This window comes from Molossus molossus, unplaced genomic scaffold (assembly GCF_014108415.1).
Source record: "Molossus molossus isolate mMolMol1 unplaced genomic scaffold, mMolMol1.p scaffold_m16_p_3, whole genome shotgun sequence".
Taxonomy (NCBI): domain Eukaryota; kingdom Metazoa; phylum Chordata; class Mammalia; order Chiroptera; family Molossidae; genus Molossus; species Molossus molossus.
In genome coordinates, this window is record NW_023425366.1 from 31,951,995 (window position 1) to 31,968,052 (window position 16,058).

At 43.4% G+C, this 16,058-nt stretch overlaps 1 protein-coding gene across 1 annotated transcript in view; it reads left to right on the forward strand.

Moving 5' to 3' along the window:
* The window catches only part of SEMA5A (semaphorin 5A), a 428,940-nt gene that overhangs the window by 21,735 nt on the left and 391,147 nt on the right, over positions 1-16,058 (forward strand). The window lies entirely within an intron of this gene.

The following is a 16,058-nucleotide window of genomic DNA, read 5'->3' on the forward strand; positions in this document are numbered from 1 at the left end:
CGCCTTTCTTAGACTGGAAGGCCAGGTATTCAAGGAAATTTGACTTCTCTGAAAACTGTACCAGACTTTCTCATTCTAGTTTCACTTACTGCCCCTGGAGCATCTCAGTAGAGACAGTGCCTAGCAGTGTGTGGGGCGGGGCACTGTTGGATGTCCCCCTGATGGGTGCGTCTGGCATTTGGGACCTGAAGGCCAGCACAGCCATTATCATCTGATGTCACCCACCCTTTTCTGCAGAGTCCTTGTCCCTTCTGGTTCAGAATCCAGCTCTTTCCTAAGTCTCAGCTGAAGCCTCGCTCTCAGGGGTCACCTGCTCCTGAAATTCTGTTGCCTTTGCTGTCATTGCTAGTCATTGGATGTAAATATTAGGTTACAACAAAGGATGACAAAGTTTTCTTTTGAAGAGCCACCTGGTACATATTTTAGGCTTTGAGGGCTGCATAGTCATTGTCATGACTGCTCAGTTGCGCTGTTGTAGTGTGAAAGCAGCCATTGGCAGTATGCAAAGGACTGGGCGTGGCTATATTTCAATAAAGCTTTATTTATGCAAGCAAGTCAAGGGCCATGTTTTAGACCCCTGGCTTAAACCATATAAAATAGTTCTGTTTGTGGTTAAAAATGGTCAACTCTGGTTCGTTCTTAGGTTTCGGCACCAAAAAAAATTGGTCAACTATTGGCAATTTTATATGATTTAAGCTATTATATTCTTTGTTGTAAACCTCATTATCATATGGATGTGTGTTTCATTTCTACCCCAAATACATCTGAATCTCTCTCATTCCCCCCCTCCTTTTTTTGGGCTTGATTTTAGCCTCCCATACTGTGTAAGTCAAAGCCTTGAATATTTGGGCATCCAATTAATATATATTTAGTATTTGAATGAAGTGCAGAGCACTGAACTCAAAATTCTCTCACTGGAAGAAAATATAGTTTATTAAATATTCTCTAGGTTACCATAAAATGTGTGTGTGTGTGTGTGTGTGTGTATGTGTGTGACTACATTAATGATGGTTGAGAATTTGCTGTGTTCTTATATTGTGACCAATGGGATTTTCATTATGTTGTGGTTGCTGTTAGCCATCTGTATTTCTTTCCTAGGCCATCGTACACATACTTAGAGCAGTAGAATTCTGTTGTCTCAGAGTTCTGGAGGCCAGAGGTATGAAATCAAGGTGTTGGCAGAGTTGGTTCCTTCTGAAGGCTCTGGGGGAGAATCTGTCCCATGCCTCTTCCTGTGGGTGCCTGAAGTCCTTAGTGTTCCTTGTCTCGGAGGCAGGCTCCACCTCAGTTGTCATGTGGCATTGCCCCCAGTGTGTCCTTGTATCTCTTGTTATAAGGACATCAGTCATTGGATTAGGTCCCACACTAATCCAGTACGAGCTCACCTTAATTTAACTAATTACATCTACAAAAAATGTATTTCCAATTAACATCGCATTCTGAGGTTCTGATGGACATAAATTATGGTGGAGGGGCCACTATCCCACTATCAAACCCAGCACACCATCTATGGGGGAAGGTGCAGAGTGCCTGGCGCTGGAGATGACACTGGGCTGCCGTTCTACAGAGTCTCCCCAGGTCTGCAGTGACCTTTCTGCCTCTGGAGATGGTCTGGGTTATTGCTTTGGACTTACAATGGAGAATTAAGTTTTTGAATGATGTTAATTTACCTGTGAGCTTCCTCTTCCAGACCAACTATTGACAAAAGGAAGTTCACTCAGGAGGTGATTATTATGTGGTATTTGATGATCAATAATTGATAAGTCACTGCTGAAACACTGATTCATGTCACCTTCCCTTTGGTCCCTCTTTGTATCTTTTTGTACATTTGTATGATAATGTAGACTCTTAACTTAGATTGTATTTAATGGCTTTGATTTCTGAGCTTTTGTGAACAATTTTACACAATATATGGTGGTTGTGATGACAGTAAGAATAGAAAAATATGCTATGATGTTTCTCACTTTATAAATATTTATAAGTCCAGTATTTTTATGGAACTTATGAGCATGATTAAGTTTGCCACTTTAGAAATTGAAACCACCTTTTTTTCTTCTAGAGAGGAGAGTACAGGAGCTCACATCTCTGTCGGGACTGTGGTAAGAGAAGGCTCTGGAATAGGACCCAGCATTCAGATATTTGGAGTAGTGTACCCCTGGTCCAGCTGGAGTGGCTCTTGGTTGAGTGACGTCCTGTGCACCAAAGGGTTACCAGTTAGGTTCCCGGTCAGGGCACATACCTGGGTTGCAGGTTTGATCCCCGGTCGGGACACAGAGGGAAGGCAACTGATCCATATTTCTCTCTTGTGCTGATATTTCTCTCTCCCCCTTCCTCTCTCTAAGCATGTCCTTGGGTGAGGATTAAAACAAGAAGAAGAAACAGAGTACTATTGCTATTTAATTCTTCTTCTCAAATCATACTGTTCTTTGTGGGGGCTCAGTTTGGCAATTACACGGTTCTCTCATGTAATGTAGGATTCAGTTTTCAAATTCATTTTTCTCTTGATTGGAAGAGCTAGTTCCCATTTTATCTAAATAAAGAAGAGATTTCTTCAGCTTATAATAGATTTTAAACATTCTCATATTAGCTGTGAAAATCAAGTCACCTTTATCGCTTACTAATTGCTTTATTTTATAAAATTGCTTATATCTTTATCTCACTTAAGCTCTAAATATGCATGTGCATATGAGTTTGGAAAAGAAAAAAATTACCTCTGTGAAACAGTTTAAGTAAGAACAGCTGCGTCTGTCCTAACTACATAAAAGGCTGTGGGAATTCAATTTTAGTGGAAGACCAATTCGATCAAGAACTTGGAAGAAATTCCACAACTAAAACATAAAAGAGAGAAGCTGAATTGTATTAGGGTTTGTTGGAGACTAAGCTCAGGAGATTCCGCTTTCTGTTAGCCATTAATGCCATAGTTATCATGAACCGCCAAGGCTTGGCTTAACTTTCCAGATTAAAATTGTTTGTTTCAGAAGTCCAAGAATCAAACTGTTCAGCAGAGTAAGGCATCCTTTGAGACTCACCTCCCAAGATTTGCACGTGCCCATTGTCTTTTCCTCATTTTCTCTCTTGCGCACATGGCCTGGCTGCTCCAGAGGTCTGAGATCACTTATTACATTAGCCCATCGTCCTTGCTTTTCTCACGGGACACTGTCAGCATTCTTGATCGAATAATCCGTGGATGTAGGGACAGCGTTAAGCTGGGAAGGTGCCTAAGGAAGAAGGGAGGTCTGTTGAGAAGGTTCAGTCCATGTAGATGGGGCCTCTTATACACAGAAATCACCTAAGCCCATGTCCTGGCCCTCTAGTGAAGGAGAAGGAGGGGCCCAGGGACAGGTGTGGCTGCAGCCCTACCTGAACATCTCGTATGTGTGACCCTGTGTGGATCAAGCAGGTGCTCTCATCCCTGACCTCCTCCCTGGAAAATGCCAGTCCCCCTCCCTGGAGACAGTGACAACCACAGAACACCCCAGTAACACATGGACACACACAGTTAATGCAGGGAAGCTCAGAAACCAGCAAAGGGAAGGAAGTACTTGCTTTGAAGAGCACTTGCCCTAAATAAGGACTTGAAGGACTGTTGAAAGGAAGGGACGTTTTCTTGTCATTTGTGCCCCAGAGGAAAGGATGAGGACCAGTGGGTGCACTTAATAGAGTCATAAAGAGATGGAATGGGCCAGCTTTGAGGGTTCCAATAGATTTGATGGACTACTTAGCTGAAATATGCTGAGAGGTGATAAATCCTGAATAGTTAACCTCCCAAGTTGTTACATCACCTTCATTGTTTTTTGTTTTAGTCTGTGTTCCAGATCATTATTTCTAGACAGAAGAAAATTGCATATTTTTAACAAAATCAACTTAAAAAAAATTTTTTGGATAGTTTTAGATTTATGGGACAGTTGCCAAGACAGTACATATACTGTGGGCCCAGACCACTGGTTGTTTATGTCTGTTCTTAGCATGGTACTTGGGTCACAACAAAAGAGCCACATTGATGCATTATTATTAACTAAAGCCTGTACCGTATTTGGACTTCCTCCGTGTTTCCTCATGGCCTTTGTGTTCTGGGACTCCATCCAGAATACCACATTCCATTTAGCTGTCATGTCTCCTTAGGCTAATTGTAACTGTGCTCGTTTCTCAGACTTCCCTTGTTTTTGATAACCTTGGGAGGTTTGAGAAGTACTGGTCAGGTATTTTGAGTGTCTCTCAATTTGGGTGTGTCTGATTTTTTTCATGACTAGACTGTAGTTACCCGTTTTGGGGAGGAGGACCACAAAGAGGTAAAGTATCCTTATCACATTGTATGAAGGGTACATGCCGTCAACTGGACTCATCACTGGTGATGTTGACCTTGATCACCTGCCTGAGATCTTATAAAATAAGAAATAACATATAAATCCAGGGTGTCTAGAGGGCCCCAAGGCCCTAAGTGACACCTACCATATACTTCCCCTCCCCACCTCACTGCCCACACCTCTCTGGCTCTCCTTCCCTTGGACCTTGTGCCACCCACTTCTGCTACACTTTGTCCTGCTCTGTCCTACACCACTGGCACCCTGTGTAGTTTTGTTCATCTGTTTGGTGGATGTCTCCTCCCTAGAGGGTAGGCCCCTGGAGGTTGGAGAGCTTGCTTTGTTCACTGTATGCTTAGCCCCTACAACAGTGCCTAGCACATAATAGGTGCTCAAAAAATATCAAATGAACACATGAATGAGTGAATGATTTGTAGGAGAAAGGTCACAGCCTTCAGCCCATGGTCCTCTCCATTGCAGGTTGCAATCTGTGGCTGAATAAAGTTTGATGCTGGGCCACGTTGATGGTCCGTTTCATGGTATCATTCATGGGAACCCATATCGCTTGGCTTTTTTCTGCCAACCTTTTTATACACTTATATTCTGAGAATAGTGGGGCTCAGGGGCACTCCTTTTCTCTAGTACTTTTTTTCATTAGGGTCTGATCTTTTGGTTGCTGTATATGTTGTGAGAATATTTGCAGAAGCACTTTGTCTAGGAGAATGAAACTGGATTTCAATCAGGGAAATGCATCAGGATTAATTGGGAGCATACCACGAGAGCAAAAGGAAGGGGGGATGTGACAGATGATGTATTAGAATGTCATGACAGTGAGACAGAATGCACTGAAACACAGTCAGAGAGTTACAGGCCTAACCATCCCGCCTGCGCTGGTCCTAGCATGGTCCTGGGCGTCTCAGCCCGTGCTACTCTTAGCAATTAATTGTTTGGATTTTGTGGTAGGTGGTAGTTCCGCTCTGCTAGTTATTGGCTTTAGTACATGCATGATGATTGGGAACATATCGAAGGAATTTCGCCTTCCATTAAGACATAGAGTGCTCAGTGGCAAACCCCTAAAAGGCTTCTTTCAGCATTACTTCTGTGGGTAGAGCCAACACATGAGCAAATTAGAGCATTAGCACAACTGAAAATGACGCCGGGATGGTCAGAGCAGCGAGCTCAGGTGGTTTTTGCATTTTGGAGATGGGAAGCTTTTCCTCGCTGCCAGCGGGGGCTGAACAGCGGAAAGTTTAGGGGCCTTGTCCTCTTTGAACGCCACCTAATGAAACACTGGTGAACTTAAAACTCCTTTTCTTATTTCTGTTTTGGTTAATCCATCAGCAGTGCACTATGCACACAGTGAAATGCAAACATTTAATTTTGAAAACAAATTCTTTTCAGATTTTAGTGGAAAGCGGGACACTCACTGAGAAAAGTCACCGGCAGAGGCGCCCCGCAAACAGCGTCAGCTTCTGTGTGCACGGGGGCTCTGTCAGCGCTCAGTAAGGGGCCGGGTGCTGATTAGCAGTGACATGTTTTATGGAGAAAGAGGGAAAACCAAACACACAAAACAAGGAAAAACCCCCAACACACAAAATAAGGCGAAAACTCACATTACTATGTTAGGAAGAATAGAGCTCAAAATTTTATTTATGCCTTTATAATATGCCAGAGTTATTAATGTGACCCCAAGAGTGGTAATTCACAGAGCAGGTACCTCCAAAGGAGCCTTTATTTATCATGCTCAAAAACTATTTTCTGTTCTGGTGTGGAATAAAAAAAGTAGGTGAACGATAAACATGTCATTCTGGGCTATAAAAGTATCATGGAAACTCGTGTAAAATTTTTCTGTTTAGCCCTGGACGATTCTGCTCAGTGGTTAGAGCACTGGCTTGCGGTCCTGAGAGATCCAGGTTCGGTTCCCGCTAAGGGCATGTACCTTGGTTGCAGTGTGTCCCTGGCCCCTGTTGTGATTCAGTATTTTGTTTGTTTGTTTGTTCATGCTCACTGAGGATATTTTTTGCATTGATCAGAGAGAGAGAAAGAGAAACAGCAATGAGAGACAGAGACATCGATTGGTTGCCTCCTGCACATGCCCCAAACCAGGGCTGGGAATCGAACCTGCAGCCCAGGCAGGTGTATGCCCTTGACTGGGACACTCAATCCACTGAGCCATACCCGCCAGGGCAGTATCTTTTTTCTTTTCTTTTTTAATAGAGTGGTCATTTTCTCCTGTGCGTATCCATTAGGCAGCAGGCGGTGCACAAGCTGATCTGAACAGGGAGTAAATAATTTCTGATCTGAAAGCCAGGGTGAGCATGTCAAACTGATAAATCGGAGACTCTGCAGACACACACGGGGGAGTCGCTCTCGCAGTGCAGCTGCTTGCCCGTCTCCAGGCAGTGGGCAGCTTGGCATTAGTAATTGAAGTCTTCCTCCTTTATCTGCTCCCTGTAAATAATGTATATGTTTAGACTGATGCTTACATCAGAGACCTAGAGAGTACCAACATAGCAATTGTGCAATAGGCAGAATCCTTGATCATCATCTTTCTTAGGTGAGCATTAGATATTTTAGAAGTAGGTACATGAATTTCTTAAATCTGGAAAACTGGTGAGATGCCACCCTGCTGACCTGCAAGAGTTAATTCACCTCCCAAAGAATAGGCGTTTCTCCTAAGGAATTACCCAATGCAAGTAAGGGCCCATTTTATCTTCAGAATACATGAAGATTTAGATTTAAATTGAGTCACACCTAAGTAACCCAATTGTGAAAACACACAATTTAACACTCCCACAGCAAATAAACAATCTGTGATGGTGCCAAGTAGAAAGTGTATGCTATTGTCTTCTGCAAATTCAGCTGTTTCTGGGAAATGTTTCAGTGGATTTGCTTATAATTATTATGACTTTTTTTGGTGAGTGAAACAGAGTTGCTCTGCCCTTTGTAAATTGCAAGTCATTTTTGAAGTTTTCTTCTGGTTGCCACGGTTACTTCTTGTGTTTCTTTTTCATGGGATGATGCAAATCTTGCTTCTCTTGACCTTTCTCACCTGTTGTTACCACAAACCATGACCAGAAGGGAGAAAACTCCAGTTAGTTTGCTTTTTTTGTGTTCTAAGGATGCAAATTTGAGTTGCTATGGTTACAGGGAACCAGATTGGAGAAAGTCAGCTCTTGGTAAGGTGCAACCATTAGATTCTTTTGTGACACTGGCTTCATAGCTAGCTGGGAAAATAATCTTTGTAAATGTTAAAGATGCACGCAAACTCATCACTTCCACAGATTAATTTCACCATAACCCTTTCTGTTAGCCAAGGGTTTCTAGCCATCACTAGCTTTATTAATTACAGAAATTATAGTCAACAGTTTGACAAAGTAAACTACAAGAAGTGACTTTTTTATTGCACCTGGGTATTTAGGTCACTGCTTTGCCTACCTGAAGTTACATGCCGAGCGGCTGGGGGTTCTGTAAACTGCACACTCTCAGCCAGTGGTTCTGGGAGGGTCTGAGCTTCTGCATTTCAGCATGCTGTCCTGTGACGGATGCCACTGGTCTGGGGCCTCCACTTCGAGTAGCGGGGATTATGCTACACAAAGGTTCTCCTCCTGCATGGACATTTAGTGCACAGGCGAGGCAAAATTTAAATGGATTCTCGCTGTTCTGTATTTTGAAAAAATGTGGTGAGTGTCAACAGGCATCACAGATTTGTTCTCCATTAGTGTTTGGTTCTTTGAGTGGTGACAACAGTGATGGGCTCTCTCTACCCCCACCTTTCACATAGGTTTGGGATTTTTTGGGGGGGAAAAGAATACATTGTACTTTTTTTTTGACCACAGTATCATGGATGATCCTGTGTTAATGTGGCTGAGAAGAAAGTAATAATTAGGAGCTGATATGATGGTAATGAAGTGAATTCTGTGTTCCCACTGATATTTTTCTTGACTTTCTTCCAAAGAAGCTGCTATAAGAATACTAGGATTTGGTAGCGCTTAGAGATTCTTTTCAGCTCTGCAGTAATTCTTCTGCCCCCTTTGGGATATGATGCTAATGGGGGTGTTCATTAAGTAAGGGTGTTTATACATCTATGGTTGGCAAATGCGTCCCAGGGCTTTGGTGTGTCTCACGAGGTGTCACTCCAGCGTGGTTCCAGGTCTGCTCGTGGTCACTGCTTCTCCAGATGTATGGCCAGGGCAGCCAGACTTGCTTCCCGATGGCTGCCGCTGGACACCCTTCCCTGTGCGGGGCTGCAGGATGCTTTGATGAGACAATGTCTTAGAGAATTGCCAACCATTTAGCAGTAAGTGGACAACCATACAAACCATCATGCCTCTTTGCACTGGGTTCCCTTGGGTGGAATGGGAAAGGATTCTTATATTCATACTAAAGTAGAGACAGTTTTCTAAATTTTAACAATTTGCTGGTGTGTGGATTGTCACCTGTGCAGCTGAATGTGTGGATGGATTGTGCAGAGTGCAGAAATGGCAGACAGGAGGGCTCTTGGTTTTTCTAGAGATTTGAAGTGTGACCACAAGTAAAAGTACTCTTAAAATCTCTTTCAGTTCTTTATGTCATTAACAAGACAGCTCTTACTCTTCACGGGCAAATCAATGGGTGTGTGGTATGTGTGTATGTATGGATATGCATGTCTCTTTCAGCATGTGTGTATCTCTGCGCAGATGTTCATGCATGCACTTGTGCATACGTGCGTGCACGTATGTCATGCATGTGGATATGTGACCTATGTGTATGTGTGTATCTGTGTGTTGTGCATCTCTGTTCATGTCTATATGTATATATGCTTGTATGGTGTATATGTATGTGTTTATACACACATGTGGTATATGACTGTTTTGTGTGGTATGTATATGTGTGTATGTTGATGTGTGGTATTTTATGTGCATGTGTGAGTGGTGTCTGATGTGTGTTTGTGTGTGGTTTGCCTGTACCTGTACCTGTGTAATGTACCTGTGTGTCTGAGTGAATATATGCATGCTTGTGTTTATGTGATGTGTTTGTGTGCACATGTGTGTGATGTGTGTATGTAGTGTGTGTGTGTCGAGTGCAGCGTTGCACCCTCTGTGATGCATTGCACCATGTTTTACACAGGAGTAGGTGTTCAGCATGCCTGTCCAGTTAAATTGCATTGACTGTGTGAGTACTAGGTTTGATGGACTAAAAAGAGATTGCTTTCATAGTGAATTTACAAATTCAAGTAACCATGGTTAAGAAAGGAGCAGATGAATTAATAAGCAGACAGAATTCCCATCACAGGTTCGTCTGTAAGGCACCACCTGACTGCCTCTGATGGACAAGTGAGCGTCTCAGTGGGCCTCTGCACCAGGGAATACCACTGGATTTTTAGCACACTTTTTTTAGGATATAACGAAATTAAAATCCTATGATTAATTTATCTTCAGATTTTTATACTGCCATTAAAATATTTTCTTTTCCTCTCCTTTTTATCAGTGCTGCTGAAGAGTCAGCTCTGAAAAGTAGCTACTATTCCTGGGTTATCATCGGTTAGCCGCATTGCACTCTGGGCTGGCTGAGGGGATAAACATAACTTCATTTTGTTAGGGCTGAAAGCACCTCTGTTTGTGTAGTTCGTAGGTGACCAGGATTAACTGGCAACACTGCACGTTCTCCAAAGTTTTCTGCTCAGCTCTCTATTGCTGTAACCATAGTAAGCATGTGTTGTTGTTTTTTTTAATTTAATTTTTTTCTTTATTGATTTTAGAGAGAGAGAGGAAGAGAGAGATAGAAACATCGATGAGAGAGAACATCGACTGGCCACCTCTTGCATGCCCCCACTGGGGATTTGGCCCACAACCTGGGCATGTGCCCTGACCAGGAATGGAACTGGCGACCTCTTGGTGCATGGGTTGATGCTCAACCACTGAGCCACACTGGCCGGGCTAAGCAAGTGTTTTTAACATTTAAGGATCTCAGTGACAGTTTCCACATATTACTGTCACATAAGCTTCTGTATATCAACTTTTTATGAGGTTTCTGTTCCATTTTCTTTTGCTTGATGCACTAGTGGGTTTTGAAAATTATATTCTTGCATATATGATGCACAGTGCATGTGTGTTAACATGCCGGGAGATAAAAAGAAGTTTTAGATGTCCATTCTTTGGATGTTGAGGGCAGGAAGGAAAGACTTGTTTGTGAACGTGTGGGAGGAAGGAAAGGAGGTTGGCAGCCCCTACCCCTGGCTGGGCCTCTAAGTGTATAGCCAGCAGGGAACCTCTGCAGGAGCTGGCCCAGCGGGAGGAGAAGTGGTATTCATCTCAGGAATCTGTAGGAAAGCTGCCCTGCTTGGGTTGTGGGTTCTAGGGGAGTCCTTCTCACCCTTGAATTGGAAAAGGCTCATTTAAGAGTGAAATTAAGTAGGAAATAGCACATTTGCCCCTCATCTGTGCCCTAGGACAAGAGTGTTGCATAGGCCTCTGAAATTTTGCAGGGCGAATTTCCCTCCCCCCACCTTGTGAGCTGCCCACACCCCATTGTATTGCTTTTTAGAGGTGAAGGTCTCCCATTGTTATGCCCTTTAGAGATGGAAATCTCAATCTGGCAAGGCTAGAGTTTCCTAAGACAGAGGACGGGGATCTGTGAGTAGTCACACCTGACATTAAAAATAATGTTTCCCTGAAGAGTGTTTAAACCATATTTTAAAATTGAAAGAGATTTTAAATGTTTTTATGATAGTACATAATATTTAAAGAACCCTGTTGTAAATGTATGTGTGTAGGAGAATATAATTCAGAGAACATTTTGAAATATTTTGTGTCACTTTTAAACCTTAAATTTTGTATTGAGGCATTTATTAGTAGTTTTGTATATATATATATTTATAATTGATTTTTAGAGAGAGAGGAAGGGAGAGGGACACACACAGAGAGAAACATGGATGTGAGAGAAGCATCAATCAGCTGCCTCCTGCACGCCCCCTACTGGAGATGGAGCCTGCAACCCAGGCATGTGCCCTGACTGGCAATCAAACCTGCAACCTTTTGGTGCATGGGATGATGCCCAACCAACTGAGCTACACGGGCCAGGGCAATGGTTTTTGTATTTTTCATGTTGTGTAATAGGGATGAATATAAATCTATATATCTTTCTATAATTTTTCTTACAAACTGATCTGTTACATTTTCTGTTCTTTCAGGTGTTTATATACTGCTTATATTTTATTCCATTATTTAAACTTTTAGAATTTTTTTATTTGCCAATGCTAAATGTGCTAAGTAAAGAAGTGGTCTGAGGTGTAGTTAAAAGCAGGGATTCTGCACACCCATTGTCTGGACAGGCTCTGCCACTTACCAGCCTTGTGAGAGTGGGCAAATGAGTTAACCTCTCTGAGCTCAGTTTCTGTGTCTGATAAGCACCGATGACAGTGCTTATCTTCCAGGCATTTTTTAGGGTTCAATGAATTGGTATGAGTTAATATACGAAAGCAAATAGAACTGTGCCTGGTGCATGCTTTATATGTATTATTGTTATTATTGTAATCAATCACATTATCTTATTAAACATTAGGGATCTTAGAGTTATGTATAACATTTGGGATGGGGGGGCGACTCATTTTTGCTTTTAAGGAGCTTGTTATAGTCTAATAACTATAATGTGTACTTTACTTATTTAATTTCAATTAGTCATCCCCTAACCTAATGACGGTTATTTTATAACTTAGTCTTCGCATAAGAACCAGCAGCGTGTGTCGGATTCTGCCTCTTACACCTTTGTTCCAGGAAGCGCAGGCTCAGATGGGTGCTCTGAGCAGAATGCATGTCCCTGCCTCCAGGACTGACCTTGTTGTTGAAGAGATGGACTGTTTTTCCAGAAACAACAGAGGGCCCTGGCTACAGGACAGCATATCACCAAGGACAAGCGGAGCAACCCGAGGAGCAGGGAGGGACATTTGTGATAACAGAATAAATGCAAACAGAAGAATGTCCCGGAGCTGACGGGGAGGGAGGAGAGAGTTTGTGCAGTGGGCAGAGACATTCAGACATTGGTGGGTAGGTGGGGTGTGGGGACAGCTTGTCCATCAGCCTGAGCTGTGGAGAGAGCAGCTCTACACTCTCTGGTGTCTTTCTGGCTGGGACCTTCCAGTAGGAGAGAGCTTGGGGCTGCAGAGTGGTTCCCACGGCTGTGAGACATCCCAGAGTGGTTGCTTCATCTGACTGTTGCTGAAATAATTTAAAATAAGAACTGGAAAATGTTTTTTCTGATGACATACTAAGTAAAAATGTAATGTTCATTAGCTCAACATTACCTTAAAAACAGCCAAGAGTCTGAGCTCAAATGCCCAATTATTTATTTTGTACTCAAAATATCCCATGATCACAGATGACTATGTTTTACTCTTATCCCCATGACTGTAAGGTACTCAATCAATTCCTTGACACCACAGGCTGATGTTAAATTAGCAAACTTAAAATTTTTTTAAACATGAAAAATAAAAATTAATAGGACCAATTTCTAGTTGGACGTTGACTGCTGTTATAAAAATACAATTTGGGCACGGGAAAAAAGCATTCGGCAGAATCTGACTTGACGCTTTCCATTGTCTCTGTTGGCAGAATGAAGGACTATCAGGGATCCCATCCTGTAAGTTTTCTCCAAAGGTTTCATAGTGCACAGGGTTAAGGTTTAAGTTTGAGTGGAATGTCAGCCGGCCGAAGGTTTCTGAAAGCTGACTGCTGTGAAGGCAACTTCCAAAGGATGTATTCACTTATGAAGGTGATTAGGAAAGAGTCAGGAGGCGTTGATATTGAGAGGTGAACAGAGTGCGGTGGTAGGCGGAAGAGTGGCCCCAAAGGTGTCCTGTCACTATCCCTAGAACCTATAAATGTTACCTTATATGGCAAAAGGAACTTTGCAGACGTGATTAAGTGTCTTGAGATGGGAAAGGATCCTGGGTAACCAGGTGGGTTCTGAACATAATCACAGGAGTCTTCGTAAAAAGAGGCAGGTGGATACTTGCCACAGATGGAGAAGGGAAGGTGGGGCATGGAAGGAATGACGCGTGCCAGGAGGTGCCAGAATGCAGTTCTAGAAGATGGGGAAAGTGAGGAAACGGGGAAAGCCATTTCAGGTTTCTGACCCCCAGAGATGCCGGGGATACATTTGCATTGTGCTAAGCCACCACATTTATGGTGATTTGTAACAGCGATAAGTTGTTACATAGGAAGTTAATATGCGACTCCACTATTTAACTAGTGAGCTTTTGCCATAACAGCATTGAGTTTTTCAAAGAAAATTAATATTTAAGTGTATAATGAGCCCATGAGAAACTGTAACAGCTACAGTGGTTTAAATCAGGAGAAGTCCAATGTCAAAATTCAGAAGCAGACTCGGGGGTATAGATTGTTTGGAAAAGCTGTGGAAATAGATGGAATTAGTGATTCTCCAGTTTCTTGGCATTTGAAGCACAGCTCTATGTTGCACCATCTGTTTTGGCCAGGGGCTGCTGCCGCCACCGTGCAGGGGGGAGATGGCCAATTTTACTGAGGTGTGCTCTTCTTCCCAACCTGTCCCCCTCTCCCCCCAGCACATACGTGTTCCCAATGGCTCAAGTTTTCTGGAAGACAGTTTTATATTTATATTTGATTTGATTAACACGTCCTAGGAGAAGAAATGTTTCCTTTTTGTTGTTGTTGTTAGAGAAACTGGCTGTCATCCAAGGATTTGAAACCTTGGATAAAATGCAATGTGAGGACTTCCGGTCCACATGGGGCACAGATAAACACAGTATCGCCTCCTCCCACAACCACGTCAAAGTTACAGCTAAACTACAGCACAACCATCGTTCAGAACCGCCTGACATCGAGCTGAATGGAAGTCCTACAACTACGAAATTAAAGAAGCAGCCACATCGAGACTGGTAGGAGGGGCGGAGGCGCAGACAGGCTGATCCCACACCCACGTATGGTGGATAAAATTCAGGAGGACACCTCGTCTGGGAAGATCCTCCCTGAGGAGTGAGGGGTCCCCCTCCCACACCAGGCACCCAGCTCAGGGTTCCAGTGCCAGGAAGAGAATCCCCATCACTTCTGGCTGTAAACCCAGGGGGAATTGAGGCTGAGGCTGGCTGTGGCTGCTGGAGTCCTAGGCAGCTCCTCTTAAAGGGCCTTTGTGCATGAACTTACTAAGACTCCCTCCCCCTAGGCTCCAGTGTGGGGGAGGCAGCTTGAAAGGCACTAGAACATATGGGGGAAGAACTGAGTTGTTTGGCTTTGGGGTGAGAGTTGGAGAGGCAGCTTCTCCCTGACAGACGTGCTGGTGGAGGCCTTTGTTCCTTTGGTGAGCCCTTCCCTGGGGTGGCAGACAGCCGCCATATCTGGGACTCTGGCAACCTGGCTCACACTGTTTGCTCCACCCTGGTGATTCCCTGAGGCCCCGCCCCACCCAACTTTCAGGCACCCAAGCTGTTTGTTCCCAGTGGCTTTACCATAGAAATGGCCTGTCTTGGCTTCTGTTTCAGATTTTCCTAAATTCGTTCATAAAAGCAGCATCTGGCCTCAGCAAACCCCGTACCTTTCACTAAGTGTCCTCAGACCTCGCACTAGGAGCAGCCAGCCTTGGTTCACAGCTTGGCTTTGCCTAGGAAACTCCTCGCCCAGCACAAGAAGCAGCCATGTGAAGATCACTTTGTAGCTTATGTTGGGTGGCCCCAGGTAGAACATAGACAGTGGCTGACCTTGCCCCAGAGCCAGCATTTTCAGTGGACAGCCTCAGACCACATTGAAGCACCCAACCACCTCCACAAGTGATACGCTCAAGGAGTGGACTCAGTGGGTACCAGAGCCCTGCTGAAGTAAGTCTTGCTTTTTGTGGTGGGCCCCTACACAGCTGATCAAGATAGTCAGAGGTCAGTGGGCACAGCCAGTTCTTGCAGCAGATCAGCCTGAGTAAATCCCTCCCATTGATGTGCCAACAGCAATCAAGACTCAATTACAACAGAAGGGTATATAGTCCACATGAAGGCCCAGCTGGGGTGATCAGGGAGGCTGTGCCACTGGACCCTACAGGACACCTACTACAGTAGGCGACCCTAGGAAGCCTAGGAGACATAGCAACTCTACCTAATACATAGAAACAAACACAGGGAGGCAGCCCAAATGAGGAGACAAAGAAACATGTCCCAAATGAAAGAAAAGAACAAAATTCCAGGAAAAGAACTAAATGAAATGGAGATAAGCAACCTCACAGATATAGAGTTCAAAACACTGGTTATAAGGATGCTCAGTGAACTTAGTGAGGACCTGAAGAGCATAAAAAAGGACCAGTCAGAAATGAAGGATGCACTAACTGAAATAAAGAATAATTTACAGGGAATCAAGTAGGTAAAGCCAAGAAGCAAACCATGGATTTGGAATATAAGGAAGCAAAAAACACCCAGTCAGAACAGCAAAAAGAAAAAAGAATAATAAAAAAAAAAATGAGGACAGTGTAAGGAGATTCTTCAAGCATACCAAAATTCACATCATAGGGGTACCAGAAGAAGAGAGAGAGCAAGAAATTGAAAACCTATTTGAAAACATAATGACAGAAAACTTCCCTAATTTGGTGAAGGAAACAGATATACAAGTCCAGGAAGTGTCCCAAACAAGATGAACCCCAAGAGGTCCACTCCAAGACACATCATCATCAAAATGCAAAAGGTTACAGACAAAGAGAGAATCTTAAAAGCAGCAAGAGAAAAGCTGATAGTTACCTACAAGGGAGCTCCTATAAGACTGTCAACTG